At 34.3% G+C, this 16,521-nt stretch overlaps 1 protein-coding gene across 2 annotated transcripts in view; it reads right to left on the bottom strand.

Moving 5' to 3' along the window:
- heph (polypyrimidine tract-binding protein 1 heph) overlaps window positions 1-3,767 on the bottom strand; it is a 128,530-nt gene extending 124,763 nt beyond the window's left edge. For both annotated transcript variants that reach the window (XM_070648130.1, XM_070648133.1), the window contains exon 1: window positions 2,611-3,767. The gene's annotated coding sequence lies outside the window, so the exon portion shown is untranslated. The remainder of the gene's footprint in view (window positions 1-2,610) is intronic.
- Between the last annotated feature and the right edge of the window lie 12,754 nt (window positions 3,768-16,521).

The raw sequence follows: 16,521 nt of genomic DNA, 5'->3' as shown, positions 1-16,521 counted from the left end.
GCGCCAGAATCTATCAGAAAAGGTGCCAAATTTCTAGTCATTTGTACGTCATGTGCCTTCCGGGGTGTAGTGTCATACACATAAGTCATGGTGATGATAGTGGTACACACAAGCACATAACCCGAAATGCACATGATGTGAAAAAAACGTAAAATAGTGCCTGACTATTGTGACTCAAGCTTGTGTTGGATAATGCCCAATTTGATTTGGAGCAAGGGTCACGCCGGCTTGTGGACACAATTATTACGGCTTTTTTGTTTCGTGTGCCATTCAGGCGGAACAAGTTCGATTGAAAATGAAATTCAAGCTCCGACTCTGATTTTGTATGATAAAATTCAACCAAAGTCTACTCAACTCAAGTCAACTTTGAGCTCTGCTGCTTATTATAAGCTGTCACGATATCATGGACTCACCCCCTCTCCCAGCCCCCATCCTTCTATAAAAAGCGAACGTAATAAGTGAACGACCCCTAACATCAACTGTGAAGCTTTTACTAGCTCTATATATTCATAGATACCAAGCCATCATCCAGTAAACAGTAAAGTAAACCAGCTCCATATCAACAACATAGTAGAATCAAAAGCGGTCGGTTTTTCCATATAAAATTAATATTATTAAGTCAACTGCAATTCATTCATGTGAATTATTTACTCACAAGGCAATTGTCATTTTTTTTATCTCCAAAGTAGAATTCTCTCGAATGAAAATGAATGAAATTACATACTGTATATACGTATGTAGATGTATATTTGCGTATACCTTCCATTCTACACCATTCAAGTATAAAAATTAAGAATCTCATCATCTTTTTGTAGTAACAAAGAAGCAACAGTAAGCAAGTATAAGAAGTCGAGTTCAAGGAACATTCAAGGATGAATAATTAAACATCTACAGTCAAAGGTGTATAAATGGTATAACTTAGTCACACCGTCAAGACATAGAGTCCGATTTTTCATAGTCGTTGTGCTTCTATCACGCAGAAAATATTAAGCAACAATCCCAAAAAAGAAACATGTTATAATGATATAAAAATATTATTAAAAATTTATCGTTTTTACTCCCCACACATACGTAATGTATATTTCGTCTATATCCTATTCCCCCTTCATTTACTTTTGGTGAAGCATTCCTATCCTTACCATTTTTATATTCTGTTCTCATAATGTGCAGGGAAAAGTAAAAGCGACTGTGAAAATCATTGGAAAACTGACTGGAAAAATATATATATTTCAGTACATGGATCCATAGAGTAAGTCACAGTAGTATGTGTGTGAGTGAAGGGAAAAAATTTTCCTCTATATATTGTTTTTTTGCTGCTGTTGCTGCTTATGTGTAGTTTTTCTATCGCTTTTGTTGCTTTGTTTACTGTATAATTAATGTATTAAAAATTTATGCTCATTTTATTTTTATTAGAAGAAAAATTTTTTTTTTGTTCCTTTTCGTACAATATGTACGCATTGAAGACAAGGTACCGACATATCAGCGAGCTCTGGGGTAGATTTCTTCGATGGTGGTATGGTATAGCGTAGGTCAGTGGTATTTAGGGTATACTTTGGTTATTTAGGGCACATTATGGTGGATAGCTTTGAGTGAAACCGCTCATTCCATACGGTTCATGGCATTTCCAAAAACCTAGTGTGCCGCGGCACACAGATAACTCACCACTAGAATATGTAAATTCACCACTAGTAGAGTATAGTGGCATAAACATTTGGCTTGGGCACTTAGTATGTAATAGGTACACCTGCTGTGGTTCGGTACACCTGATATAGGCACACTTTGAACAGTATGGTGTAGGCACACCACTGATATGGTATAGCGGTGCATCTAGTATGTCAAAATGGGTATAGGCACACCAAATATGGTAAAGTGGTATAAGTAAATCTTGTTCGATACGGTTTTGGAATGTCTCTGATATGGCATAATGATAAACCAGGTTTGGGAATGTGGTAAAGGTGCACCTCTGGTATGGTTAAGTGGCATACCTGGTATGCCTAATTGGTATAGGTACTCATGTTATAGTGGCACACTTGTTATGACATGCTATAGTCAAGACTGGTACGGTAAGTGGTACACATGGTACGACAAAATGGTATAGATACATCTGGTATGGCAAATTCGAATAGGTACACTGGTATACTGGTACTGTTTAGTCGTAAACCTGGCATGATCAAAGTTATATAGGTGTACTGGATATGGTACTGTGCAATATTAATTCAGTACTAATACGGCATAGTGGTACACTCGGTATGGTAATTTGGTGCAGGAACACTTGGCATGAAACGATATAAGTGCACTACTAGTATCTTGTAGTGGTTCACCTGATATGAGAAAGCAGTATAGTACAGTTGGTATAGTGGTGCACCTGGTAAGACTGGCATGACATATTAGTATTGGTGCCAATATGTGCCGGGTATTGTACGGTATTGACGCACTACTAGTACGACATTGTGGTAAACCTAGTATGACAAAGTGTGAACAAGGTGCTGTACCTACCCCATCCCATACCATCATCGGCAAAATCATTCCCCAGTAGCAATTGTTGAGTAGTAATAACAATATCATATTTTTTCATCGAATATGTCAACACTGAAAATTGAACAAACTTACCCAAACATGATTAGCCTGTCTTCTTGCCGGGATTTTGTGCTTGTTGCTTTTACTTATGTCTTAACGTCGACACTTTACTATTGTTTATTTATTGGTGAGCACTTGAATATATATATAGATATAAAAAATTGTATTATAAGTACTCGATGGATATTGCAATGAAGCACACAATCTTTTTTTTTGTCTCCTTCTTCTTTCGCACAATATATGTGTATATGGATAAAAATCAATATGTTTTATGTATTTTTATTCTGTCTCCTCTTGAATTTTTCTTCGTTCCTTTATACTTGTTCCTCACTTTATTAATTATTCATGAAAAATTGAATTTTTTATCTATTTTTTTTTTTTTGCATTGACCGGGTTGTAAATTCACGGGGGTGGGTATTGGTGAGAGAGACACAAAATGCACAATTTCACACAGAACTAAATATTGTTGTTGTTATACTCCTTGTAACACGTCTTTAATCACATTAGGTTATTTCCAAAATAAAATATGAATACAAAAGAAATCTTTTCTTTATTTTTTTATCATTTTTTTTTTTTTGCTATAAAATTGAGAAGATTTTCTCTCTTTTACTTCTCTTCCTTGGTTCCTCTCACACAAAAAAAAAGTTATTTTCCCTCCTTCCCTTTCCAATCGCTTGTTGCTTTTCTATATGTATATATACTTTTTTTTTTAATTATGTTCTAACAAGTGGTTAAGAAATCAATATGGCGATGTTAAAGTCTATTTTTTTAGTCAATATAGTCGTCACTTGCTGTATGTTTGTGATTCTAGACAGTACGGACACTCAATTAGCGTCTGTGTAATCTGATTTTTTGGATATAAAGCCACGTATTAAATATTTAAGAATTTCAATTTTCTTTTTTCTCTTTTAGTTCCAACAAGTTAATGCACATTACACTATAAGTAAGTGGATAAGATTCACACAATTGTACACAAAATTAGTTTATGGACTTGCGATAAGGATTTTCGTTCCTATATACTTTATTTAAATTTTTATTATTATAAATATCAATGAAGGGCGAAAGAATTAACTTGCAAGAACTCCTCACTCAAGTAAATGTAAAGAAATTTTTCAGTCACACGAATATAATTCTCTTTTTTTTTGTGTGCTGTATATTTTGGCATCCAGCACCAGAAAGCTTGAATGTACGCAGACTCAGCGAGAAATGTGAAACGTTCTTTTTTTTTTGGTGGAAGTTTTTTAGTCTCTAATAATATGTGTGTATATGTATGTACTACATATACATGCAGACTTTCGTGTATTTACACATAAAAATTGTTGCTTCCCGGAGCTATCGAAATATGAAAATTCAGCTTTTTTTTTCATTCAAAGCTTAGAATTATGAAAGTATTCACTGTACTCTATAATGCCATGAGAGTTCATGAGCGGACCAAGACACGCGCACCAATTCGGATACGCTGTTGAATATTTTATATGGCTGTATTGGTTATAAAAACATTGCACAATGCACAGGTAAGAAAGACGAGATTGTGTTGCTTCTATTCTTACATATTTTTTCAATATATGTGTCTCACGATTAAAGAATTCTTTTCTTCTTCTTTCCATTTCCTTCTTCTTCTTCTTCTTCTTTTTTCGTATTTCAATATCATCGAAAAAAAAAAAACAATTTTTCTGTAAGACGACACTACGAGTATATATGTCTATAGCTATATATATTTGCAATAGATACAAAAAAATGACACATTGTTGCTTTTTCTTGATTATTTTGTCGGCGTAGAGAGAAAAGCATATTGATAATGACAAAAAAGAATGTCTTGAATGATTGAATTATTGATTTCGATATCGTGATAAGGGGAGTGGAATTGTAAATTAATAGCGGAATAAACAATTTATTGCCCAATCGTTTAATCCATGACTTTTACTTTTATCAGACGGAGAGATAATGGTTGGGCTAATTCTGTGTTTTTTTTTTGCGGACATTTGAGGGTTTTTTTTTTTTTTTATAAAAATAATTCGATTCCGGTGAACCTTAAAAATAAAATCAAAATTGTCATTTAAAATTAACACAAAAATTAGAGTCAAGCTGGCTTGTTGCAAGCCTGTTGTCGGATTTTCAGTCATTTCTTCCCCTTGTGCTTTTCGGACGATGGACATGAGTCATTCGATGTGTCTGTTTTCTTAGTAGGCAATGAGGATGCTCTAAAGGGCATACTCTAATTCAGTAGTGGACAATCTGTGTTGTAATATGTGGGTAGCCAATGCACACTCGTGTGCCGCCAAAAATGATTGGAAATGGCATGAACTGTATAGCGTGTGCAGTTTCTATCGAGGCTAGCCACCATGGTATGGCGCTAAAAATAAAAGATTGTCCATCACTGCTTTAATTAAACATACTTGTTGAGCACTAAAGAATTCTTAGAGAACCAAAGAACTCTTTGAAGAAAACTGTCGATAGATGGACGTAAGCAAGTTGAGCATGCAAAAGAGTACGATAGCGATAAAAAAATTCATGGAAGGAGGCTGCTGATAGAGGCAATGAAGCACTTGGTATTGGCAATTGGCAAAGGACAGCCAGCGATAAAGCCAGTTTTAGACGTCAACTGAGAGATGCCATGGATCACAGCTGATCTGTCCGGTAGCGAAAAACGTAAATAAGTATGTTGAGCATACGGACAAGCGTGCTCTCAACTTAGTCTGCTATTAAAAGCACACTCTTTGTTTGCTACAGTAACAGACTTGTCTTTTGACTCATATCCATCGCTCTAAAATCACAAAAAAGAATCTGGCACTATATCAGCTTTCTTCTGGACCCAGATGAGATTTGATGAAATCCGGTCTCAGATAAGAGTCCAATCAGCAAGAGACCGAAAATTTCTAAGTCATGTGTCTTCCAAGGTAAAAGGCAAGCAGTTGCCAGCTTCAGATGCAAAATAAGTCGGACGATGGATCCCATTTGATCTGTTCGGCCAGCAAAGTTAATACCATGTCAAACTTCTTACAAATGCGGTGCATTAAAAGTTGACAACAAGCGCCATCTATTATAATTTTTTGGAACCTATGCCTCTCATAGCACATGAATATAAAAATAATAATAATTACAAAGTGAGCATCTGTGAATTCCTACACAAATCTTTGAAACTGTCAAATTATTCTAATATCTACATGATGATTAAATTGAATTTTTTATTATGCCTTATTTGTTCCTTTGTGGGGGTTAATAAATTTTCCCCAGGTAACATTTCGATTATCTTTTTTTCATGCCCATTATTCTTTAGTCAATATCTGTGATTTATGTTATAATGAACAAATGAGAAAATATTACTTTTTTATTAAGAAGTCCTCATTGAGAAATGAGATAAGACTTGTATGTACTCCTCTACAAGCATCCCATTAGTCATTATAATGGGCATAAAAATGTGAATTTTATGTGCGTTAAAGAACATTTTAACGTAAATCTAATGTTCTTATTATGAAGAATGCAGAATATGAATTATTTTTACTTCTTTTTTGTTTGTTGTGTATTACTGACCATTTATTTTGTAAATTGATAAAAAATTATTTAAAATTATTCCGCAATGTCTTAAGCGCAATTGTTTGATAAAACTAACTTACGGGTACCATGCTCTGATTTGGAGCCTAGGCTTCTTCAATAAGTTTTTCATCTGACTCTATTGATGGTCGCATCACAATATTCTATCAAATTCTCTGCTTTCACATCTAATTGACATTCTCGCAATACTGTTCTACATCATTTTGTCTTAGGATCACTATGTCTTTTGCTTATGGGTTCCAACCAAAAGTGGTTAAACAAGTCAATGTTTCCATCCCACTTTGGTCACTGTTCTTAGCTAGACTTTGTTTGATGTCCAATCAACTAGATCATTAGTTCAACATATTCTGAGATTCAGTCTAGTTAAGGACTGTGTTAACGACAACAAATGGTGATGCATGGTCTCCCTCAGTCGGCGAAAGAAGCTGACTCTATCGCTGGCTACCGCTTGCCGACTACAAATTAAAAGTATGATGCAATTTCTATCGGCAGTTTCTTTCCATGAGTTTTTGGCCTACTGCATGATCTTTGATAGTTTTTAAATAATGAAACTTTTTAAATAATGAAGGATTTTGTATAAATTTATTTTCAATTTTTTTGGTATTACAATACGCTGGTTCTTTTTATGATTATTGTTTGCTGATGACATCAGCTTTACTTAGTATTACAAATAACTCTAGTAAACAAAGCAAACACTCCTCTATATGATACAATGCGATAGAATATTGCTGTGATAAAGATATGATGATATGTAAGTCTATTTAGAGGTGTAGTTAAGCGAGGTGAATTTTGGGGTTTAAGCCGACCTTAGAGCAAATTGATATTGCTACCTGTTGTCCTATCTTGAAACATCTATAGAATGCCTTCTGATGGAGCCTTCTTGATTGAAATTGGATAATCGACTCTCCGTCCTCTTCCTTTAACAAAATCAGTTCAGAAAATCAAAATTTCCAATCGTAAGCATCACAAAACTCACATCTACTCTCCCCCTCTCTCCCTGAGTCTATTGCTGTTTTCTTAGTTTATTTTAGAAATTTCAATTCAAAATTTGAAATTATTTTTCAACATCCAAAAAATGATCAAACGGACAGCGCGATAAAATGATGAAAATTCTCCATCCCATCCAAAAAAAATAAATTCAAAAAAATTATGCGAAAATTGCCATATAATTTTCAGATCCCTCTCGAATCTCTAAATTATTTTTGTGTAATCTTTTCAGTTCCACTGCCATGTCTTAGCATTTTGTAATTATGCATTGTAACGAAACATATTTGCATTACATCCACTAAATTTCGTTATGAAATATAATTTCAAATCCAACACAACATGTGATTTGTGATAATACTTTTAAGCAACGAGCAACGCAAAAAAAAAAAAAACAGCAAGTAAGCAAATGGAGGAAATTCAATTTAATAAAAATAATTGGCTTTTTCATCTCCCATATTTTATTGAAGGAATGAAGGAAAAAAAAATACACAATTTCAGAAAATTTATATTACATTTTTAGTCTGAATTGAGTGACTGTGTATTGTATTTATATTGTAATATCCCGTCAGGTACAAAAAGGCAGCAAAGGCATACACATGAAAAAACACAGTCCATGATTAAAATTTAAATATTTATTAACGTTTACAATTCTTTCAGCATTTAGGTGAATAAAAAATGTAAGTGCTATGCATATTACAATATAAGAGCGTAAGAGAGCAACAAAAATAAAACTTTTTAGTGCAATTTTGAGGAAATGACGGTTATAGTTTCACTTTTATCGGCTGGGTGACTAACTGGCTGACTTACTGAGACTGCCATAGTCTCCCTGAGATAGTTTGAGACTGCTTGAGACTCACTGAGACTTACCAAGACTTATTGTGACTGTTTGAGACTGACTGAGACTGACTGAGACTGACTGAGACTGAGTGAAACTTGCGGAAATTTCCTGAGATTGACTAAGACTGACTAAGACTGGCTGAGATTGACTAGGACTGACTGAAACTAAATAAGACTGGGTGAGATTCGCTGAGACTGACTAAGACTGATTGAGACTGGTTGAGACTGGCTGAAGCTGACTTTTACTGGTTGAGACCGGCTGAGATTAACTGAGACTGATTAAGACTGACTGACACTGAATGAGACTAACTGAGACTGTGAGAATAACTGAGACTGACTGAGACTTGCTGGAACTGGCTGAGACTCCCTCTTATTGAGTTAATGGCGTATTGCTTGGTTTGGTAGCTCAAAAATTCTCTGAATTTAAGCGGAGAAGTGAGTTGACTGTAATAATTAACTAGTTTTCCCGATCGGCACAAATTATTCATGGCATTCATGTGGCAGCCATATGACATCAAAGTGACAATTTTAATCTTAACTGCCATAACAATTGCTACTTAAATTCCATGTGGCCGTCACCTGACTCCCATGAAAAACTCGTACCGACCGGATAATTGTCAGTCAAATCACTAATCTCGCTAAGTAAAACTGCGCTCAAGTCCCTCAAAAACACGACTCCTTCCAACACTTTCTGTTTTTTCATTTTCATGTGTATCAATTTAAGGCTGTTTGATCCAATAACATTGCAAATTTGTTGTTCAGGTGAAAATAATATCAAAAAAAAAAATATCTTAATTGAATTTTCTTATTCGAAAGAGAAATTCTGACACGCAAGAAGAATCAGCAACAGGAATAAAAATATATACACAAAAAAAAAGAAGATCAAATAGACCGAACTGGTTAAAATAAAAACCACACTGAAAAGTTGATCCATGAAAGAAATATCAAAAAAAGGAGGGAAAAAAAGTTTTTTGTTTGCTTGGAAAACAAGAAAAGAACAAACTTTTTCAGAATGAAGGATGTTGGTGAGGTGAGGGCCATTTGTATGTGCTTCCTATCTCCTTCGCTTTATCACTTTTTCATGCTGTTGTTTCAGCTACGAAATATATATATTTAAGAAGGAAAATGCAAATTGTTGATATTTAGCTTAAAGTTTTTTTGCTGTTTTTCTATTTTCTTGTCTAATTTTTATGAAAAAAAAACAGTATAAGCATCTGAGGCAAAGTTTTGTGTTTTTCTAGCTATCAAGACATAACAAAATGTTTGAGATGGATTTTTGATTTTTAGACAACAAACTTGCTCTTAATTTGCTAAGGGTGAAGAGATTTATACAGGGAATTATGTGTGAAAATTTTTGAGGATTATTGGCTTTCCTTTTCCTTATAGTTCCTTTGTTCCAAATTTTATTTGGGTCGAAGTAGCTCGGTGCTGGAGTGGTTTTGTTCTTCGGGTACTTAATCATTGTAACATCGACTCAGCATTCATGAGTTCGAGACTCGACATGAATAATTCACTTGTCCTTTTTCAAATAATACGCAATAATTCAAACATGACTCACAGCCTTACTATGGAAGCTAAAGGTAGCATCGAAGGTAGAATCGAAGTACTAGATCTAGGTCTGAGCGCAGTGGCTTGGCGAATCCAAACTCTTTAAATTATCATTAAAACTGACCCACCATCATTAAAAGTCATAATATCATTAAAAATGGCAGCCACCTCGTCGCCGTAGTGAAAACATTTCAATGTGTGCCGATCGGGTGAGAACTGTGATCCATCGCCTCCCTCAGATGTCATCTAAAGCTGGTTCTATAGCCGGCATTTACCTACCAATTGCCAATACCAGAGATACATACTTACAAATGCTTATTCGGCCAATATCCAGCTTAACACCAGTGTGACTCAGGCTTGGTGCCAGATACGGTTTGAATGTAGCATCATGCCAGCCATGCTAATCTTGGTGCCTGATTTCGGGTCAATTGATGGACTTGTGAAGAATCTGTCGATCTAGATAGTATTGCATTTGGAATCGGGAATTGGCAAGCGCTAGCCAGCAATAGAGATGAATTTACCCGACATCTATGGGAGATCATGGATCACAATAGATCTGTACGGCCAGTGAATTTAGTAAGTAAGTGATTAACTTCTGATATTCAGGATATAACGCTCAGTTCTTTATCTTTCAGATCTAAACAGTTTAGATTTTTATTTTATTTTATTTATTTATTTGCTCTATCTGTTAATCGTAATTATATATGCTAATTAAAGTTGTTGGAAGAATGTATGAATGTAGGATATATTCAAGATATATTCCGGATTGAAGCACAAAAACTGAAACGGCATTACTTGATCTAGAATATTTAACAGCTACTTTGATCAACTTAGTTAAGCAAGGAATAGAAACCGTAATTTATATTTTACAAATTATATTTATTTGCATGTGCGATTTTTGAGCTCGTTTCTTACAACTGTTATAATACCCGAGCGGTGCAAATTAATAAGTATTTTTGGTCCCCTAGAGCTCGCGGCATTTTGGAAGGAATCACGGAAAGATTTACATACTAACAGTAAATGACCGATGGTTCGATTTAAAAACTATATGATCACAAGCGGCATTCATTTTATATTAATAGGGCCGATAGTGGTAAATCGAGTGACAAAATCAAAGAAGGCTTCACTTGGGCTTCACCAGCGTTTCAAAGGTTACGATAGAGTTCTTATATTAACACCATATGCATTTGTTGTAAAAAGACAAGATTTTGAAGTGCTTTAGAAACTCAATGACTGAACCATCTTGATTTGTGTTGTTCGGGTAGATTACATGAACAGATAACGGAACATCTTTAATTAATTAATATTAATATAAGCTGTTTTAAATCAAGAATAAGAAGTAAAGTTTTGACATAGCAAAAAAAGAAAAATATGTAAATCATAAGGATTTATCGTATAAGTCTTGTTGGTAGTTTATGTTCTATTTACTCTTAAAAGTAACAGAAGCTTATCTCTTTAAAAAATAAATTTGCTTTCACTCCACTCAATCCGGAAAGCACACAGTAAAGAAATGGTCGAAAATCTGGGTCGACGCTGACTTTGACGAATTTCATCAAATCTAGTCTAGGACCAAGGTCACGCTGATCTGAAGCCAAACTTTTGGCCAATATGAGACGCTGTGCCTTCTGTGTAGACGTCCTCAAGTCGCTGATAAGTTATTCAACTCAAAATTATGAAGTCAAAAAACTTTAAACTGATTCTTTCCTAAAGTAAAGACTAACTCAAAAAACTATATTGCGATACCCTCTAACAACATTCTAAAATGCATGCAAAACAATTTTCATTCCGAATATTCACCGCTTAATTAAATCCATAAATGATAAAGTTACTTAATGTTCCAGACATACTTCTTACATACCACTACAAAAATTTCTTAATATTCATTTTGTATTCGTCTCACCCTTTTGGGGTCGATGACATATTAGGTAACTCAAAATGTCAACCTTTTAGTACCCTTTTCCTCCCTCTGTATAGAAACTTGTTCAACCGATTTATTAACTCATAAAGTGTCATAAATCAAGAAGTGATGTGATGGGCTGGCCATGTTATTAGGAGACCTGTTTAAAATCCATTAAATAAGGTCTTCAAAACTGACTTTTTGAATGATAAAAGAGCTCGTTGACGACCTAGCCTGGTATTGGTATTGGAAATTCGATATCAGCCTTCTCGATACATGGCGATCAATTGATCAAAAATTCGGCTCCAAGTGGGTGACAGGAGGGATGACCTTGATCCTAAACAAGATTAGATGAAATAAAGCTGGAAATTGGCAAGTCTCCTCACTTTAAGAGCATTACCATAAGTTGCTTTCATTGTACTAGTTGATTTAGGAAATTGTTGGTTGTAAGCTTTTTCATCTTTGGCTTGGTTGTATGGCTGCCACCTTGCTTTTACTCTATTCTATTCGGTACATAGCTCGGTCGCCAGCAGTCGATTTAGCGATATCTGCGAATACCACGAGGATACACTTGACATTTGGTCAACTTCGAAGTCAAACTTCAGCCTAACTAATTCTAGGGACAAATTTTGAACATTTTCCATTTGACGATCCGGATTCAAGCCCAGGACTGACAATATTTTTTTCTGAATTTTAATCATTTTTTCACTTCTAAGCCAAACTTAGAAATGTCCCGATTTTTTGCGAAAATCCTCTGGTCACCCTTACTAATTCCCTTAAGACCGTTACGTAATAGATGAATGGCCCCACTTTTTGCTGGATATTGGTATTCATTTTTCATAAACATTTCCTAAAACGATAGCTTGTTTTCATAAAAGCACTTCAAAACTAATTGAAAGTTTTTTTTTACTTTAATCTCTCTTCTTTAATTTAATTTATTTTATTTCATTTCTCACTATCAAAGTGTACAGCACAGTAAAATTCCCATGATTCACAGATAGATGATGTATAAAAAAAAAGAACTAAAACCTCGATGTCTCGCTTTAGAGAGGAAAGTTTGTCTCAGGTGTGAAAACTTTTAGAAATAACTTAAGCAAATATTTTTTTTTACTTCTATATTCTCATTGCTTTGTCATCATTAAAATGAATACTTGAGCTTCTTAAAGGTAGAAGAAAAGTTTCTGTTTCTTTCTTGTGTGCATTATTTACTAGTTGCATCTTTTTTTTTTATTAAAAATTGTTAAAAAGTTTTGAGGAAAATTTGTTGTGCATTTTGTTTGCATATTGATGTGTCATTTAATAGAGGAATTAATGTCTAGGAAAATTTTTCGATCAAATATTGATAGAAAATTGTTTGACATTTTGAGGTTTTTATGAAAATTTATTGAAAAGTTTTTAAGAGTTTCTAATGAATTCAAAAATAAATGATTGAATGTAAGAGAAGTAGCCAGAAATATTGCAGCCAGGAGGTAGGGGGAGGGATTAAATTTTCTGTATTTGAGAGAAATTTGGATTTTTTTGAGTGATTCGTAGTGGCTCGGTTGTTGAACGGTTTCGTACTTCGGAACCTAATTCTTGTGATACCTTCCAAGCAATTATGAGTTCGAGACTAGATAGGAGAAACTTGGTCATCTGTCCTTTTTTAGAATTATATGCAGTAGAAACGTGGCTCACAGTCTCAAATTGAAATAAAGGCAATACTGCTCCTTGAATATGTCCCTGATTGAATGAGAACTTGCACAAATTGAAGCAAAAATGCTAAAAATCTTCGTGTAGTTGATCGAGAGATACAGCAACAGTGGCCTAGTATTTAGTGTGTCGGCTTAGAGACGGGTTCGATCCCAGGGAAAGTCTAGTCGGTTTCATGTGCTATTCGATTTGTGTATTTGCGATTGACAACTTGTGGCTAAATTCATTGAATTGATATACCCTGAACTTGTAACTGGACAAAGACATAAAAAGAGCAAAAACGTCATCAATGACAAATTATCAAATAAAAACTGGATTAATATGAGCGTAATAATGATTCTAAGCAGTCAAAGCAATCCATTAACTTGGAACTCGAAGAAACGGAGCTAATGCTTTAAATCTCGAGCTCGATAGTATGCCTTGCTGCTGAATTCTCGCCAATCAGTCAATTAGTGAAACTATAAACGTAATTATTTCAATAATTCACTAAAAAGCCGTTTCCTTATTACGCTATAGAATAACGATCTTTTTTCAAAATTGAACAATGTAATCGACCAATTATACATGACAATTGGTATTATAGACATTTGGTATTGATAACTAGCAAAGCGAAGCCATCGAAAGAGGTAATATCAAATGCCAACTGAGAAAGACCATGGATCACAGATGATCTGCACGACGAGCGAACAAAGTAAGCAAGAACAATAGAATTCTCAGAATTTTCCAATTTATCCTTTCCCTCCCCTCTTAACGTAATGAATGAGCAGCCCCTAAAACGTTGTTACAAATCTCTAGAAATTCACTTTATTTGTGTCAAACATCTCATTAGGTTTCAAACCCATCAAAATAGAACAGAAAATTATAGTTGGCTTAATAATTATCTATTCCCAAATGAATTAAACGTCGTAATATATGCAACCAACGTTGCACGAAGATACTTTTCGCACTATGATTTTATATATATATATTTCTTTATTATTCAGCGGCTATAAAAAAAAGTATCTTTGTCTTTAAACTTTATACCTTTTCATGACTACACATGCTCATGTATGTGGTGGGGGGGATATAATGTCTCACGTATTTAGATTTATTTAATGAGAATTATAGAAAGCAGAAAGTTTTTTAAAGCACATGCTTATACTCATTACTTTATGACTCTTATGAATATGTTGCCATTACATTCTTACTGCCACGCGCTTTTAAACATACAAGAATTAAGGATTATTACACAGTAGCAAAAAATGAGTAAAAATGTTAATGATTCTCATTTTGATTCAAATGAAAAGAATCTCGAGAGGGATGAAAAACTTTTAAAAAATATAAATTAAAAGAGTAGAACGAACGAGCGTATGGCAGGGGTGGGCAACCTGTCGGTAACCTGAACTGCGATTCAACAGTGTACTGCCAAATTATTTTAAAAATGCCATGAATTGCTTGTCGTTTGCTATTTCAATTGTGTCTCTAGTCCAGTGGTGAGCAACCTGTGTGTCGCGGCACTTTAGTACCATATGCCATGTGCAATTTCGATCGAAGCCTATCGCCAAGGTATCCTTCGAAAAACCAAAAGGTTCCCTACATCTACTTTAGACCAACCTGTACCGTGACACATCAAAATGTTGCCCATCACTGCCATATGGATGTGAAAAGAATTTCGTTTTTTTGTGACTAGATAAAATGTAAAGTTATGATGTTGACATACATTAAATGTATAACAAAAAAGGAGGAATGTAAAATTTTCGTTAAAGAATATTTTATGCTGAATTAGAAACTCTTTTTTTTTATGAGGTAAATTTGAAATTTTTATGAAGCTTTTTAGTATGCTTAAAGAGAACAAAAAATAAAATTTATGGTGGTTAGTATGGGGGTGCAGTCAGGGGGTTGGAGGGGAGGTGAGAGGGGGATGTTTGGGGTGTTAAAAAAATTTATTCAAATATTTTCAAAACTGCACTGGAAAATGGAATAAGTGGAGTATTCAGGAAGAAAGGAACATGAGATGGGGGAGGGGTGTTTAGGTCCGACCTCACCTCCACCCTCTCCCTATATGCAATTTTTCAAATATGTTGAGTTTTCAAGCAAAATTCGTAAAATCGTCCCTAAATTTTTGGAATCCATACAATCGCCATCAAACTCCTCCCCCACTCTCTCTCTCCCTTCCTCCAATCCCTTTCCCTGCCTACACCCCTGGTAGCCACTTTTATTGCATTTGTGAAAAAATACACTGTTGATTTAATAAATTCTCTGTCTCTGTTTAAATAGAAGGATTGTAGATAAATGTGTAGTTAGATTATGACGCAACTGGTGAAAGAATGAAAATAATGTTTTAGTTGACAGTGGTCTGTTCAAGCTTGATAACCTGTGTTAGGTGGTTTTTTGAGCAATTTATAGCTGCTATGCTGTCATAAAGTTTTTTTTATTTAACTACTCTAATATAAAGCTTAATAAATATTAGGGCTTAGCCGCAAATAACGTTCCATTTTTTTTCAAAATTTCAACGGAAAAAAAATAATTTTTTTCAAAAACAGATTACTAATTATGTTAATTAAACTAATTTAAAGCATGATTTGCTTCCGTAGAGTAATCTAATCTTAAAAAGGAACATAAAATCTTTATGCTCCCACAATTTAAATCATAATAAACACATAAATTTAGCGATTTTTATTAATTTTTCTGAAAAATTTTAAAAAATGGAACAAAAATTCACACTCAGTAATTGAGATATTTTTTGAATTTTTACATTAATTAAAGCACTAATCATAGCAAATTATATGCCAAATTGTTGGTTTTATGAATTTCTACAATTATAACTATCAAAAGTGATCCTAAAAAGTCCAACTAAGGAGAAAAATGCCTTTAACTTCAAATTACTGAGTGTGAATTTCTAAACGGCCATGCCCATTAACAGTAGATACATCATGCTTTGTTATAATTTTTTATTAAGGCTTGTAGGAATTTTTAAAGGAAATTAATTGGTTTATTGATTTAAATGTTAATTTTTTAAGTTTCTGAGGGTTTGTCAAAAATGGTGGGTCTGCAAACAAAAAACGTAGGCATGCAGCAATAGACATACTATAAGGACAAACTGCAGATCTGCAAACTTAATTGCAGAGTCGATACCGTAGTGGTTTTGTTCTTTGGAACGAACTGAAGAAGTGACTCATAACTTCATTTTGTAGGCTCCAGGCAAAAATGTTGTGACTAGATTCTGTAAACTGTAGCTTACTAATGGGAACATTCGTTGAACTGTCATTGCTAGAGTCATTCGCCTGGAGATGGGCGATATAAAGCGAACCTCCTGGATCTCTCAGATATGCATAAGAAGTTTCTATTTCAGTGGTTGGCAAATATAGAGTGTCACCAAAAATGTTTGAAAATGCTTATAAACCGTATTGCATGTGCTGTTACGCAAAAAACAAAAGATTGTCAACCACTGCTCT

Source organism: Chironomus tepperi, unplaced genomic scaffold (assembly GCF_022539635.2).
Source record: "Chironomus tepperi strain 1889 unplaced genomic scaffold, CSIRO-AGI_Ctep_v1 contig_388, whole genome shotgun sequence".
NCBI lineage: Eukaryota > Metazoa > Arthropoda > Insecta > Diptera > Chironomidae > Chironomus > Chironomus tepperi.
Note: the sequence above shows the minus strand (reverse complement) of the source record. Positions and strands in the feature narration are given on the sequence as shown.